The sequence below is a fragment of the Lepisosteus oculatus genome, unplaced genomic scaffold (assembly GCF_040954835.1).
Source record: "Lepisosteus oculatus isolate fLepOcu1 unplaced genomic scaffold, fLepOcu1.hap2 HAP2_SCAFFOLD_416, whole genome shotgun sequence".
NCBI classification, from domain to species: domain Eukaryota; kingdom Metazoa; phylum Chordata; class Actinopteri; order Semionotiformes; family Lepisosteidae; genus Lepisosteus; species Lepisosteus oculatus.
The window spans coordinates 49,154-63,471 of record NW_027167952.1 but is presented as its reverse complement, the minus strand read 5'-3'; the positions used below and the strand labels follow the sequence as shown (position 1 = coordinate 63,471).

General features: G+C 43.2%; 4 non-coding genes across 4 annotated transcripts; 1 reads left to right on the top strand and 3 right to left on the bottom strand.

Moving 5' to 3' along the window:
- Positions 1 to 60: 60 nt before the first annotated feature.
- On the bottom strand, positions 61 to 142 carry trnas-cga (transfer RNA serine (anticodon CGA)). The gene has a single exon. It is a non-coding gene; the product is annotated as a tRNA-Ser (tRNA).
- A 3,612-nt stretch (positions 143 to 3,754) lies between these two features.
- On the top strand, positions 3,755 to 3,828 carry trnat-agu (transfer RNA threonine (anticodon AGU)). Its single transcript has one exon. It is a non-coding gene; the product is annotated as a tRNA-Thr (tRNA).
- Positions 3,829 to 9,573: 5,745 nt separating this feature from the next.
- Positions 9,574 to 9,645, bottom strand: trnae-uuc (transfer RNA glutamic acid (anticodon UUC)). Its single transcript has one exon. It is a non-coding gene; the product is annotated as a tRNA-Glu (tRNA).
- An 847-nt stretch (positions 9,646 to 10,492) lies between these two features.
- trnav-aac (transfer RNA valine (anticodon AAC)) lies at positions 10,493 to 10,565 on the bottom strand. Its single transcript has one exon. It is a non-coding gene; the product is annotated as a tRNA-Val (tRNA).
- Positions 10,566 to 14,318: the final 3,753 nt, after the last annotated feature.

Below are 14,318 nucleotides of genomic sequence, written 5' to 3'. Positions count from 1 at the left end.
GAAAGGAGAAGCGGCACTACGCCTTTTCAGCGCAGGCACAAAGCGACGTGCGGCAGACGCCGTAGTCGGCAGGATTCGAACCTGCGCGGGGAGTCCCCAATGGATTTCGAGTCCATCACCTTAACCACTCGGCCACGACTACAGCGAGCTCGCCGCTGCCGCATTCCTCCTATAATCTAACACGGAGTGCGAGGTGGCTGCGGAAACTTTTTCAAAGTCGCTCTCCGTTAAAAAAAAAAATACCTTTCACAAAATACGTGCCGGCAGACAGACACGCCTCAGAGGGTTTAAGGTTGGCTTCACGTTCAAATGATAAAGTCTCCCCGTCCAGATGTCAAAATGCAACTTTGGCAGACAGAAAAAACATCAACAAACCACAAATGTGGACAAGGATTTTACAAGCTGCACCACACTGCACTTTCAAAAGCATTTACATTCCTGTTAGACGCAGGAATTGCCTTTGATTTGCGCGCTTACGAACGCCATGGAAAACGAAACAAAAGTAAAGCCCTCAGCTCTTGCACTTGATTATAATGCCGTTACGTGTCGAAGCAGTAATTTACGTCATCCCACCACTGCAACACGGGGAATAGAGGGAAATGAGCACAAGGTGAGATATTTTTAATCTGTAAGGCTTCTGTAGTTTCTTTTTGAAATCATTGTTACAACATATTATGTAAAAGCATGTTGAAAAGAATCTACCTGCATTCCAGCGGCCCTGAGCAAGAGGCCGCTGTCCAGGAGGAAGAGATGCCAGAGGCTGCTCTAGAAACTGAAACAGAAGCGGATAAGGAAGGGGAAGATGTGAGCTCTGAAGAACTCTATCAGCAGTAAGACTTTTTATTTTTCAGATGTATCTATTTTTTACTAAAATTCTATTTGTCTTATAGGTATAAAATGTTTAAACCGGTGTTTTATATCCTTACAGGCCCTGAGTAGTTAAACAGTATCAGCAGGCCGGAAGAGAGTGGCCCAAGCTGGACTCTATAGAAAGCACTCCCTGGATGCTCCTCTCCTGATTGGATTCAAACAGTACCTTACCAAGGATCTGGGAGTGGCAAATTATTCTCAGGAGGTATTTATTTTTTAAAGGCATTAAAAATTAAGCAATGGTATCTTCATTGTAAATGTTTTTGTTTCTTAGCTTAAAATTCACCCATGTGAAATGATGTCAGCCATAAACGTCATGACTCTATATTTCCTACCTGAATCTATTCTACTTAAATTATTACATTATACACAATTTGAGTTCATTTTAAAAAGTAAAAGGTAATGAAAGGAATGCATTTTCATAAGAAAGATAATACCGATATGCATGTGATAATCTTCCTTATATCATGTAGTGCGTCATTTGGACATTTTGTGGGCTTGAAATACAAAGAAAATCATGTTCTATGGTACAAGATAAATACCAAACTTAAGCTTTTATTTTAATTAGATTTGTTTATAAAGCATAAGCAATCATTTATTACATCGCTTCTTGAATTAAATCTTTTGACAAGAGGTAAGACTTCTATTTTACATTTAAACCCATGTTTAGCTGTGTTTTTTAGATTTAACTGAACCAATTTCTGTGTGTGATAATGTCCTTGAATTCTGACAACATCACACTAAATTACATGATATAAAACAACTAATGTTTCTAGAGATAAAGTTTCTGGGATGCTTCTAATTACTTTTTATTACCAGGGACAGTTTAATTCACCTTGTACAGTACTGAAAGACCAAGATGCTTTTTTTAAAAGTTATTTAACATTTTATAGAACTTTGTCTACTATGGCAACATGATGAGCTTGGTGAAACTTGGAAAAATACTGCTTGGCCACTTATCTTAATATAAAGATAGGATAAAGGTTTATCTTTTGCACCTACCTGACCCCCAGGGAAGGTCAATGCTTTCTAAGTTGATGGTTCCCTACAGTAGACTGTACCTTATCTTCAAAGATAATGTATATTGACCCAAATCAGTTTTGGAATCCAATCTACTGACAAGATGGAGCACATCCTTTTTTCAGGATTTTAGCATCATACGTTTGGTATATTTAGTCCCTAATGCTGAAAGAAATGATCATAGAACATTTGGACACTTTGTGGGCTTGAAATACAAAGCAAATCATGTTCTATGGTACAAGATAAATACAAAACTTAAGCTTTTATTTTAATTAGATTTGTTTATAAAGCATAAGCAATCATTTATTACATTAATATATGTGAAAATAACATTTTAGCATCATACGTTTAGTATATTTAGTCCCTAATGCTGAAAGAAATTATCATAGAACATGACATCTAACCTTACCTGTGGCGTCTTTAATCCCTATTGCTCAATGCACGGTGAAAGCATTGCATACATGTGTCTGACAATGAGGAATGGGCCCCTGAGACAGTCATTTGCATGTTTCACAAACGATCGTATATTACTAGAGATTCTGTTTGGGATTCAGATGTGCATTCGGACAGCAATCCCTTTCAAGAAATGATATGTTCTGGATGAGGTCAAAGGTGATGGAACACTGTATTTAGGATGTGCTTGCAGTGATTGTGTGTCTCCTGCTTCAACGCAGTGATATATAGATGTGCTCCTGTAATTTATTGGTACATGCCCAGGGCAGTAAGCAGTCTGAGGATTTATTTCCAGACGGCATAGAGCAGTGAAGCAGTGAAGTAGTGCAACACACTGGATCATTATATTATTAGAATCTATTCTACTTAAATTATTACATTATACACAATTTGAGTTCATTTTAAAAAGTAAAAGGTAATGAAAGGAATGCATTTTCATAAGAAAGATAATACCGATATGCATGTGATAATCTTCCTTATATCATGTAGTGCGTCATTTGGACACTTTGTGGGCTTGAAATACAAAGAAAATCATGTTCTATGGTACAAGATAAATACATAACTTAAGCTTTTATTTTAATTAGGTTTGTTTATAAAGCATAAGCAATCATTTATAACATTAATATATGTGAAAATAACATTTTAGCATCATATTATTACATACAGGTCTCTAGCTTCAACACAGTGAGATATATATATGCTCAGTAATTTATTGGTACATGCCCAGAGCAATAATCAGAATGAGGATTTATTTTCAGACGGGCTACAGGTAGTGTTGTGAAATACTTCAACACACTGGATCGCAGATTTAGACCCCCTTCACTCTTACTCCTTAAAAACCAAAGAAATGAAGATATGTAGCAATCACATTGTAACAGTGGTGACAGTGACTTAATGCTTATACTAGTGGACTTCTGGTACCTTTAGGGTACGGTGTTCCCTGAAGGGCTCTCAAACCCCGCATTTCAGATGCCTAGCTGTATCGCTGATGTGTTGCACCTCAGAATCACTTTTAAACCTTACCTCTGCTATCTTTAATCCCTATTGCTCAACGCATGGTGAAAGTATTGCATAAATGTGTCTGAAAATGAGCAATGGGCACCTGAGAGTCATTTTCCTGTTCCACATGCAATTTCAACATTTTCCTTGGGAGACATCAAGCCAGCAAGCCACTGCTGTGGTTCAGTGGCCAGTGTGGAGTTCAGTGGCCCTGTTGTACACAGAAAGCACATTGAGTTCCTTGGACATGAAAAGTTCCAGATAAAAGCCATTTCTCATCCTTTCTCTTGTTGTCGATGTTGCTATTGTATGTAAAGGTGGCAACTTGCTCAGCGAGCAGGCGGAGCACACACCGAATGCAGATGTGTCTGAGTGGTGTGTCCAAGTGGCTGCAAAAGGACAGCGCTCCCGGGGCGCCGTGGCTTAGTTGGTTAAAGCGCCTGTCTAGTAAACAGGAGATCCTGGGTCCGAATACCAGCGGTGCCTTTTTTTGTTCTGTCTTCTTATTATTCCGATCAGTAAGTCAACACGTAGTCCACATGAAAGGTAGAAATATTCTCTTGGCTGTCTCTTGTTTGTATAGAACTGACCCTGACAATGTCCCTGACAATGTACTGTTAGTTTGAATTGAAGAACGGCATTTGTGTTCAAATATACCAGACAAGTTTATGTAACTGCTCATGTGACACTCAGTTGTAATTAGTCAAGAAATAAAGTCGAACAACAGCTGCGGTTTTGATTCTGAACGTATGAGATTGCAGCGCCTTTTACTTCCATTGACAAATGATAGAGATTCGAAGAGAGATCCTTCAGACCAGCAAGCAAACCCACGGCTATTTCGGTTTTCTATCTAGGCAACGTTGGTGTCTGCAATAGCATACATGAAAGCGTGATGCAATTTCTGTGGCTACATTTGTTGCACGTCATGCACAGTAAGAGTGTTTCTAACACCAAATAAAAAGTAAACAATTAACGATCACGCCTTCTCCTCAGTTAACCCACTGAAACCCTTGCTGTTAACAGTTCTTTACTGCGTGCTTTATGAGCACCTACATATTGTGTCGGTTCTTTCAGCTTTATTCATTAGGTTTTCAAAGGCATAAGTAGAGCACCAGAGGTGCGAACGCAAAGTGTGTGGTTATCTGAAGAACTGATTTCCATGGCAGCGGGGCCAAGCGATTTAGCGTTTTTATAGTACTAGGAGAGGAGAAGCGGCACTTCACCTTTACCGCGCAGGCACAAGGCAACGTGCGGCAGATGCCGGAGTCGGCAGGTTTCGAACCTGCGCGGGGAGTCCCCAACGGATTTCAACGCAGTGCGAGGTGGCTGCGGAAACTTTTTCAAAGTCGCTCTCCGTTAAAAAAAAATACCTTTCACAAGATACGTGCCGGCAGACAAACACGCCTCAGAGGGTTTAAGGCTGGCTTCACGTTCAAATGATAAAGTCTCCCCGTCCGGATGTCAAAATGCAACTTTGGCAGACAGAACAAACATCAACAAACCACAAATGTGGACAAGGATTTTACAAGCTGCACCACACTGCACTTTCAAAAGCATTTACGTTCGTGTTAGACGCAGGACTTGCCTTTGATTTGCGCGCTTACGAACGCCATGGAAAACGAAACAAAACTAAAGCCCTCAGCTCCTGCACGTGATTATAATGCCGTTACGTGTCGAAGCAGTAATTTACGTCATCCTACCACTGCAACACGGGGAATGGAGAGAAATGAGCACACGCTACGAATCGTCTCAATCACTCCCTAGAGTCGTAAGGCGCATTGAAGGGTGCACCCCCATCATTAATCGTTGCGCCTCTGTGAAAGGAAAGCTCTTGGGCAGTCTTTGAAACAGCTCGGATGAAACACTTGATTGCTTCCATGTGCATCTGGAGCCCACCCAGTGGGCAAAAGACGTATAATATACGTCTATTAAACGCATACCTTATACGTCTAAATGTGGTCTACAATTCGTCTAGAATGAAATTCTAATATACGTCTAAAGTTATACGTCAATTATACGTCTATGTTTAGACGTTCATTATACATAAATGGTTGGAGTTCTATTATACGGATAAATTTAGAGGACTATTATACATATATGGTTGGAGTTCCGGATAACTTTAGAGGTCTATTATACGGATAACTTTAGAGGACTATTATACGTATATGGTTAGAGGTCTATTATACGTATAACTTTAGAGGTCTATTATACGTATAACTTTAGAGGTCTATTATATGTATATGGTTAGAGGTCTGTTATACGTATATGGTTAGAGGTCTATTATACGGATAACTTTAGAGGTCTATTATACGTATATGGTTAGAGGTCTATTATACGCATAACTTTAGAGGTCTATTATACGTATATGGGTAGAGGTCTATTATACATCAAATATAGATTTTATAGGTGTAGAAACAAGTAAACCAAGCCAATGATTAGATTTAGAAATGTATTCTGAAAATACACATTCACACCTGAAACATATGTATTTCAAATTATACATTGTATACAATCAATCAACAATCAACATATGGGCAATAATCATAAAAAACACAACTAGTCTTAAACTTCAGCTACAAATTCTGGTAACATGGCAATATACAGTATAGTAATGACAAACACAAAACTAATTACATTAACACACTAACTCAAAACCACATTTTGATTCAAATATACACTTTAAAATGTACAACTTCTATATTTCCAAGAAAAAAAAATATTACAATGGAAGTTAAGATGATTTTTTTCCACTATTTGCAAACCCTGTCTAATTGTCCTAACAGTTAGAACCAAAAACCTATTATTTTCAGTGTCCAGATCTCCTGGCCCCCTGCCTTGCATATGCATTCTTCAAGTAACACATTGCATGCTCCTTTATTTCTTTTTCTGTTGATGTAGGGTGGGACTTCAGCACCGCAGCTAGGAGAAAATTATATAATATTACTTCCCAAATAAATGATGATTAATATCTTCTTTAGTATAATCTAAAAAATGAACGGTTTACTAAGCTCAAAACTGAAATAAATGTATAAAATTTGGCTTGCATCATAGCAGTTGAGCAATAAAGTCTGTCCTAATTAAAGAGTACCCAAAGTTTGAAAGTACAACATAGAATAAGAATAGAGAAACGGCAAAACGATTTTGTGTCATCTTCCCCATTCACACTATTTTATGTGCCATTTTTTGCTTATTCACGTACTATTTTAATCAAAATAATATTAAGAAAGATCTGTATGTATTCAGATAGTATTATTATTGTTCATACTTACTCGTCAAAAGAGGATTGCTGAGATATTTGCGGATATACTTCTACGTTTGAAAAACGTGTCCAAAATGGTGACCAACGAATACTAGCAATGCATTGTGGTATATAACCGGAAAATATGCTGGGTTCGATATTTTCTCAACGTATGCGTTTATTAATGTTGTCGATATTTTGGTTGAAATATAACATTGATAATCAGCTATGAGCTGATGTGCAATTTTAACGCATGTAGTTAGTAAGGATCGGTCACTGTTGTATGGTATTATATATAATGACATTATGGAATAGGCTGGGGACAGGCCTGGCATCACGGGGGGAGGGGGGAATGTTGCCCCTTCAGTTTTGGGCAAAAAGATTTACCTAACTTAATTTGCGCCCTAAAAAAATAGTTGTACTTTGTCAATGGTCAGACAACACTAAATGACACGAACAGTCACTCAGTCTGTTTGATGGGCAGGAGGGCTATCCGTCCAGGAACTGCACATATCAGTGTCTTTATTGAGTGTCAACATTACGATCCTGTTTGCTCAGGTGGGCCGATTCCTTGCAGTAGTTTATCATTATACTTAAAATCGTTATATAACTAGGACTAGTTATAGCACTCTGTGCTTTCTGTTGGTTTTACAACATTTTTTCTTAACGATTCAGAACGTCCATGTAGCTGCAAAAATGAACGCTTATGGTACTTTTCGCTCCAGGCAATACTCTCCAGTGAGAGTGACGAAAAATGTGAAACTGAACTTCATCGCAAATACCAGATTGCTAGTCGATATCTTCTATCATGAAGCACTAATCAATGGCATAGCTGCGAGATTTCATTTGGGTAGCTGCACCGTACAGCTCCGTTTCAACCGAAATATCACCCCCGCTCAGAATTTCAGACGCCCCCCTACAGATTTTTCCCCGGGCACCGCGCACTGATGGGGGACGGGGTTTCCAGGAAATGGTATCAACTTTTCTCAAGAAAATAAAAATAGAAACTCTATAGGCACTCAAACATTTTACTGTTTTTTTTTCAGGCAGGTGGCAAGACCCCTCCGCAAAACCCTTGTATGCCAAGCTGTGGGCATTGATTCGTCGAATATACGTATATTCACGGCGAAAATACGGCTATACGTATATATACGTCGCCTCGACGTATAATCAACGTCGAATTGCAACCGTAAAATCGACGACATTAATAAATGCATATATAACGTCGAAAACACATCTAACACTAGGAGTATACGGCACTCTGCACAGTGTACGAAGTAAATTATTTTCGCAGTAATTAATTTACACGTGTATAATAAATATAGTAAATATAATTAATTACTGCGAAAATAATTTACTTCGTACACTGCGCAGAGTGCCGTATACTCCTAGTGTTAGATGTGTTTTCGACGTTATATATGCGTTTATTAATGTTTATTTCACAGCGTCGTGCACCTTTTCATTGCTCTCGCTTTCAGAGCCTCCGCACGGCACACGACTCGACATCAGGAAGCACATTGAAGTGAAAGCAGGGAGCGCTGCGACATGCACTGTGCAGATCCCGCCACACTAAGAGGTATATAAGCGTCAAAGGCAAGTCATTCCGAGTTGGTCGTTTGTGTTTTCCGTTCAGACGCGAAATGCTGAAATGATCTCTCGGCTCTTCGGTTGTCATTTCTGCTCCGTAAAGGAATCACAGCACGCGTCGCCTTCCAGCACGCTGGGTCGGGACACGATGCCGGGGGTCGGAGCGTGCGATGTCTTCCTCGTTAGTATAGTGGCAAGTATCCCCGCCTGTCACGTGGGAGACCAGGGTTTGATTCCCTGACGGGGAGTAGCTTTTCTTTTACCTCCTTAGAGAAAGGACTGCCTTTCACTTCTCTGTTTTCTAACACAACGTCGTGCACCTTTTCATTGCTCTCGCTTTCAGAGCCTCCGCACGGCACACGACTCGACATCAGGAAGCACATTGAAGTGAAAGCAGGGAGCGCTGCGACATGCACTGTGCAGATCCCGCCACACTAAGAGGTGAGTGGGTCTGTTCGATGCACAAAGAACGCTTTGATAAGCGTCAAAGGCAAATCATTCCGAGTTGGTCGTTTGTGTTTTCCGTTCAGACGCGAAATGCTGAAATGATCTCTCGGCTCCTCGGTTGTCATTTCTGCTCCGTAAAGGAATCACAGCACGAGTCGGCTTCCAGCACGGTGGGTCGGGACACGATGCCGGGGGTCGGAGAGAGAGATGTCTTCCTCGTTAGTATAGGACCTGTCACGTGGACCTGTCACCTGTCCCCACCTGTCACGCGGGAGACCGGGGTACATCAGGACGCGCATTGAAGTGAAAGCAGGATGCGCTGCGACATGCACTGTGCAGATCCCGCCACACTAAGAGGTGAGTGGGTCTGTTCGATCACAGCGCTAGGCGAATCCCCAATCCCCTTTTGTGCGTGGCGACAGAAGAAGTCTGGTCTGTTTCCGCCCGGTTTCGATCCGGGGACCTTTCGCGTGTGAGGCGAACGTGATAAACACTACACTACGGAAACTGTGGTCAGATGTGCCCAGCGGCCCAGCGCTGAGCTTCGCCAATGCGATTCAGCTGCTTCCAGTGCCTTTATTGGGGTGCGCTGATGGACCGTGCTCTCTCTCCAGAGACCAGCACGCCTGTCATGGACGGAGCAGGAAAGACGGCGCCACATTCTACAGCCCTCTCCACGCAATCGACGAAATCGGGCTACTGAAGTGGAGAAAATCGCCTCTCCAGAAAGTGCAAATATCATCTTGGAGAGTATAAATCCTATTGCCGAAGGTCAGCCCTGTCTACCAGAGTGACCCTCCCACCTCCTGCAGCGATGGTCAGCTCGTCTCACACGCGAGAAGTTTCGGCTGGAAACAAGCGCCCCCTCTTCTCGCACGTTTTGCACGTTGAGTAGTTTTAATGCGGCTCCTTCGTACACAGTGCTGATCTTTTGGAAAGCAGGAGGCAAAATTGACACGTTCCCATACCGGGAGTCGAACACGGGCCATCTGGGTGAAAACCAGGAATCCTAACCGCTAGACCATATGGGAGTGCGCAACCCTGCTGTTCCGGGCATCATGCAAGCAAACTACATAAATATGAGAAAACACGCAAGAGAGTTGTCACTCAGAGTGTCGAAGGGTCGATGTATACTGGGGCTCAGTTGAAATGCAACGTCAGGACTTTCCCGAATTATGTCACACGAAGAGAGCACAGCCTTTTCCGCCCTGCCCCGTGTGTATCGGTAACTCGCCGTGATCGTATAGTGGTCAGTACTTTGCGTTGTGGCCGCAACAACCCCGGTTCGAATCCGGGTCACAGCAGAATAGGGGCGTCTGCTTTTACTACTTGCACGAGTGAAAGCAAAAAAAAGCCAATTGATGTGAACGAACGGCGCTTTACAGAGGAGTACTGCCTGACTGGATCGTTGATGAACGACAGGGACCACTCCGACCTCTTCTCGGGTTTCTTCAATGACTTACTAAGGATCTTCTTCACATTCGCCCATGCAGGGGAAGCCAGTTACACCAAAGCAAACGCAGGAAAGTGCAATTCAAGCAGAGACCAGGAGGGACTTGTTTACACCGAGAGTGGTTGGAGAATGGAACAATGCGCCCAGCCCTGTTGCTGGAGCCGATTCTTGATGAGATCTTGGGCTCACTAAGAAGCCCCCGCTGGATGCTAATCTTTCTGTTGTTCTTGCAGGTCCTGCGCTGCTTTTGAGCCGACAGAGCTCGTCCTGATCTGTCGGCACAGCCCAATTGCAAATGATCGGCTCCGCATACAGAAGGAACGTGCGTTTGGTACAAGAGTGCATGAAGGCACCGGAAATACATTGGGAACAAATGACCGGTCGCTCAATACCTCTGTGAAGTACAGGAGCGTGCAAAACGAGGCTGTTTCCGCCCGGTCTCGAACCGGGGACCTTTCACGTGTTAGGCAAACGTGATAGCCGCTACACCACGGAAACCTGCAGGGATTGCTGCTGGTGTCTCGCTTGCGTTTCGGGCTGAGAAAGGGACACGTCACTTTAGGCAGGGGGCGCTGGAGAGAGGAACAAAGGGCGCGATGAAACAAAACACCGAAACCCGGGATCGAGCCAGGGACCTTTAGAACATACTCTCACGAATCGTTAGAATACGTGCGTTTGATCATCAATTGCGTAACAACCACATTCGTTCGACTTGAGCCATCAAGCTCATAGTTTTCAAATCTTGAAAGCTGTCATTGAGCACATCATAGTGTGCAGTACGCCCCGTAACTTGCGCACTTCAACAGAAAGAAGAGCAGACAGCTCCATAAATATGCGAGGCGCAGAGAGTGCAAGGCGAGCCGCACACGTTTCGGTGGCTGAGAGAGGGCAGTTTTTGCTTCTGCATTTCCCAAGTAAGGACGCATGACAACAAGCGATCGCGGTGCTCATTTACGACATAGTGGTGATGAGTTTTCAGTACGTGTTCTTTTGAACGAGCAATGAGGTTGCTGCCTTGGACAGCTGACTGCACGCTCTCATTGTGCCACGTGATGAGTATTCACCAGGCTCGTTCAGTCATTAGTCACATTCCATCGTTTGCCATAAGCAGATGCTGCAAGGTGATGTGGATATCAGTTCCCAGTCTTGTGGACGAGGACAAAAAGAACACACAAGGGCTCATCCGCGAGTTGAACCCAGGACCTCCCACTCCCTAAGCAAGAATCATACCCCTTAACCAATGAGCCATGGCAGCACTTTCCATTTTATTCTGTCAGCGAGCTTGAGGACGGGGGAGAGGCGTCATTCACTCGTCCAGTCAGACCTTCATCAATAAGTCAAGAAAGCCGCAATTACACGACTGCCTTGCAGACGAAGGGCAGTGAACTGCACCGGTAAGAGGGGAACAAGCGGCACTAGGCGACACCGAGGCATGAGCCCCAGCGAGGGGGGCTAGCTTGCATGGTACAGCGCTCGCTTTGCATGCGAGAGGTAGCAGGATCATTTCCCACGTCCTCCAGGTGTGTGCTTAGAGCTTGATGTGCCGAAAGGTGTCCTTTAGCCTGTGGTCACGCCTTGCATGGAGAGCGTCATGCAGCTGTCAATCATTTCGCAGCCACGCCCCCTCTTCATCTTCTCTCTGCCTTAAGCGTCTCCGCCACTCTCTCTTGACATTTCATGTCAGCATGTCAGAAGTCCGAGTGACGTTTTTAATGGCTGAGTGAGGGCACGATGCTGAAGCAGAGAGGCCACTTCAGCCAGAGAGACTTGTGCTAGGTGAGATCTGAAAAACAGACTCGCAACAGAAACAGACCAAAAAAGTATCGGTGAGATCAAAAGGCAAATGCAACATCCAGCAGAGGGCGTCTAAAGATTAGGGAACGGGCGACTGAAATCCATATGAGGCAAACTTTCCGGCTGTGTACTGCAGCTGGCCTCGTTGGCGTAGTTGGTAGCACGTCAGTCTCATCATCTGAAGGTCCTAAGTTTGATCCTCACACGGGGCAGGGCTGCTTCCTCTCTTGCTCTTTTCAAACACTTGCGGCAACTGTTCGCTCATAACCACGTCTGGAATGCGTGACCTTTACACGGGGGAGAAGCAACGCCGCATCCCTTTTCTAAAGAACATTCACATTCAGAAATAAGTCAAGAAATTTGCCATTACTTTCGCTCGCGCTGCTGTCAGCCTGCCCATGTTGCCAAAGAAAGATTCACTCGGCGTCAACATGACAGAACAGCGATCACTTGAAAACACTGTTCCACACTCCGTAAGCAAGAACTTCAGTGTTTGCAGTCACCCGATATGCCGATAGTCAAAGGAGCACAAAACACGAAGCGTCAAAAGACAAGATGAGTTGATGGAAAGAGCGTTGAATTGATGAGCACAAAAGTTCAGCTCGTACAATAGGCAACGAAGGTCCCGGCGTCATCATCGCACTTGAAAGGACTGCCTTGCAGACTAAGGGCAGTGGGAGGTTGCTGTTTTGAGATGGAGGCATTGGGATGGTGGGCCGAGATCTATTCTTCTTAAGGAATTCTTCATCGTGAAAGATCGGTCCACAGGTCATCCAAAGAACTTACAAATTTTTTGGACTCGGGGAATCGCGTGCTTCCGGAAGGGAGTGAAGTGCTCAAACACATGACATGCCCCCTTGATCTCACATGCACAATTCTGCTGCAACATGCACAGCTACCGTCCACACCAGGCAGTGGGGCTTCAGCAGAATTTGCTACGCCACCTGCAATTACATATCCAGCTGCACACATATACATGGCCCCTCTGTCCTTTTCAGGATCTCAAAAAAAAGCATAGCGTGGTTTTCCTGCAACCTGATTGACCGCATCTCCCTCAGAATGTGCCCCGTTGCATTCATTGCTGAAGCAGGACGGAGGCTAACGGGCATGCCAGAACAGTTAGGCTCAGCGATCTCTCCAAAATATTGTGGTTGTAGTGGAAGAAATATGGTTTAAATTGTACCTTGGTATTTCAAACTCTCTCTAGAATGTTATCCATTTCTATTTTATTTTGACAGTAACTGGCTAATGACACTAGATGAAAAGAGAAGAAAGAAAACACAACGTTTCGGCCGTGGAGCCTTCTTCAGGTGTGAGGGCTCCACGGCTGAAATGTTGTTTTCTTTCTTCTCTTTTAAGCATGGAATAGACCTATTACTTGTTCCTTTGCAGCCTACGCATGCTGACACAGCTCCCCACCTGAACTGCTAATGATGCCTGGTAGTTTGTGGTACTTGGGTATTGTCTTATGTTTGCTCAAACTGCATATGTGTGATTGCATATTTTTGGGTATTTTCATATGTCAATATTTAATTCACTGACATTCCTGTATGCTTGGAAGAAAGGTAGATTGGATTTGGCACAGGACGCCTGCCCATATTTGTTGATCATTGTTGGGCTGGAAAAACAATGATAAAAAGTGTATGAAAAAAGCTCTCTCCAATATTTCCCTTCTCTTCGCCATGGTTACACTGCCCGTTCTTTCCGTCTTTTGTCCTTCAACAAAGATTCCAGGGCTCTTTTTCCACCATAATATCAGAAGCCAAAAAATAACCATCTAATGTGTAAACAGCATTTGTAATGTTGGTAGCTGGAAGAGGTCAAGTATGTTTGCAAGACCTAGCTGATTACACCACAGACTTACTTTGTTGTTGTCAGTTTTTTTTTTCTCTTTTAAAGGCTGTAGGTGGGGTGTGATGGACTGTACCACTATCATAGAAGATTTTTTCAGGACACATCGCAGTTCCATAGTCGAATTTATCAATAGTAGAATTCCATAGGACCTTATTTACCAACATATTACCCAGTGTGAGACTCTGCCAGTAAACCTCAGAGCATTGAGTTCTCCACTGATAAAGATGGCTGTCTGAAGTCATGAAATCCACTGCTGGGATGCCTGAGAGACAGTAATTGAATCTTGGCTGGAATTAGGCTTTCTATTAGTGTTGATCTTTGGGAATTATGTGGTAAAAAGGGAAAACTCCTTTACTTTAGTCACTTTGAATGTTCAAATGTACAGAACCTGCAAAACTAAGCAATGAAAAAAATCCATCACCACTCTCATGATAGCATAACTCATAGTCTCTGCTGTTGTGTAACAATACACACTTTCAATTTTCTTATCGCCTGTCTCCAGAGAGAATGTTGTTAGTGCTGATGACCTTGAATTAGACCTTGTTGACTCTGTAAAACAATCTTCCTCTGCTTGATTTTCACTCAGATTGATTTTGTTCTCAG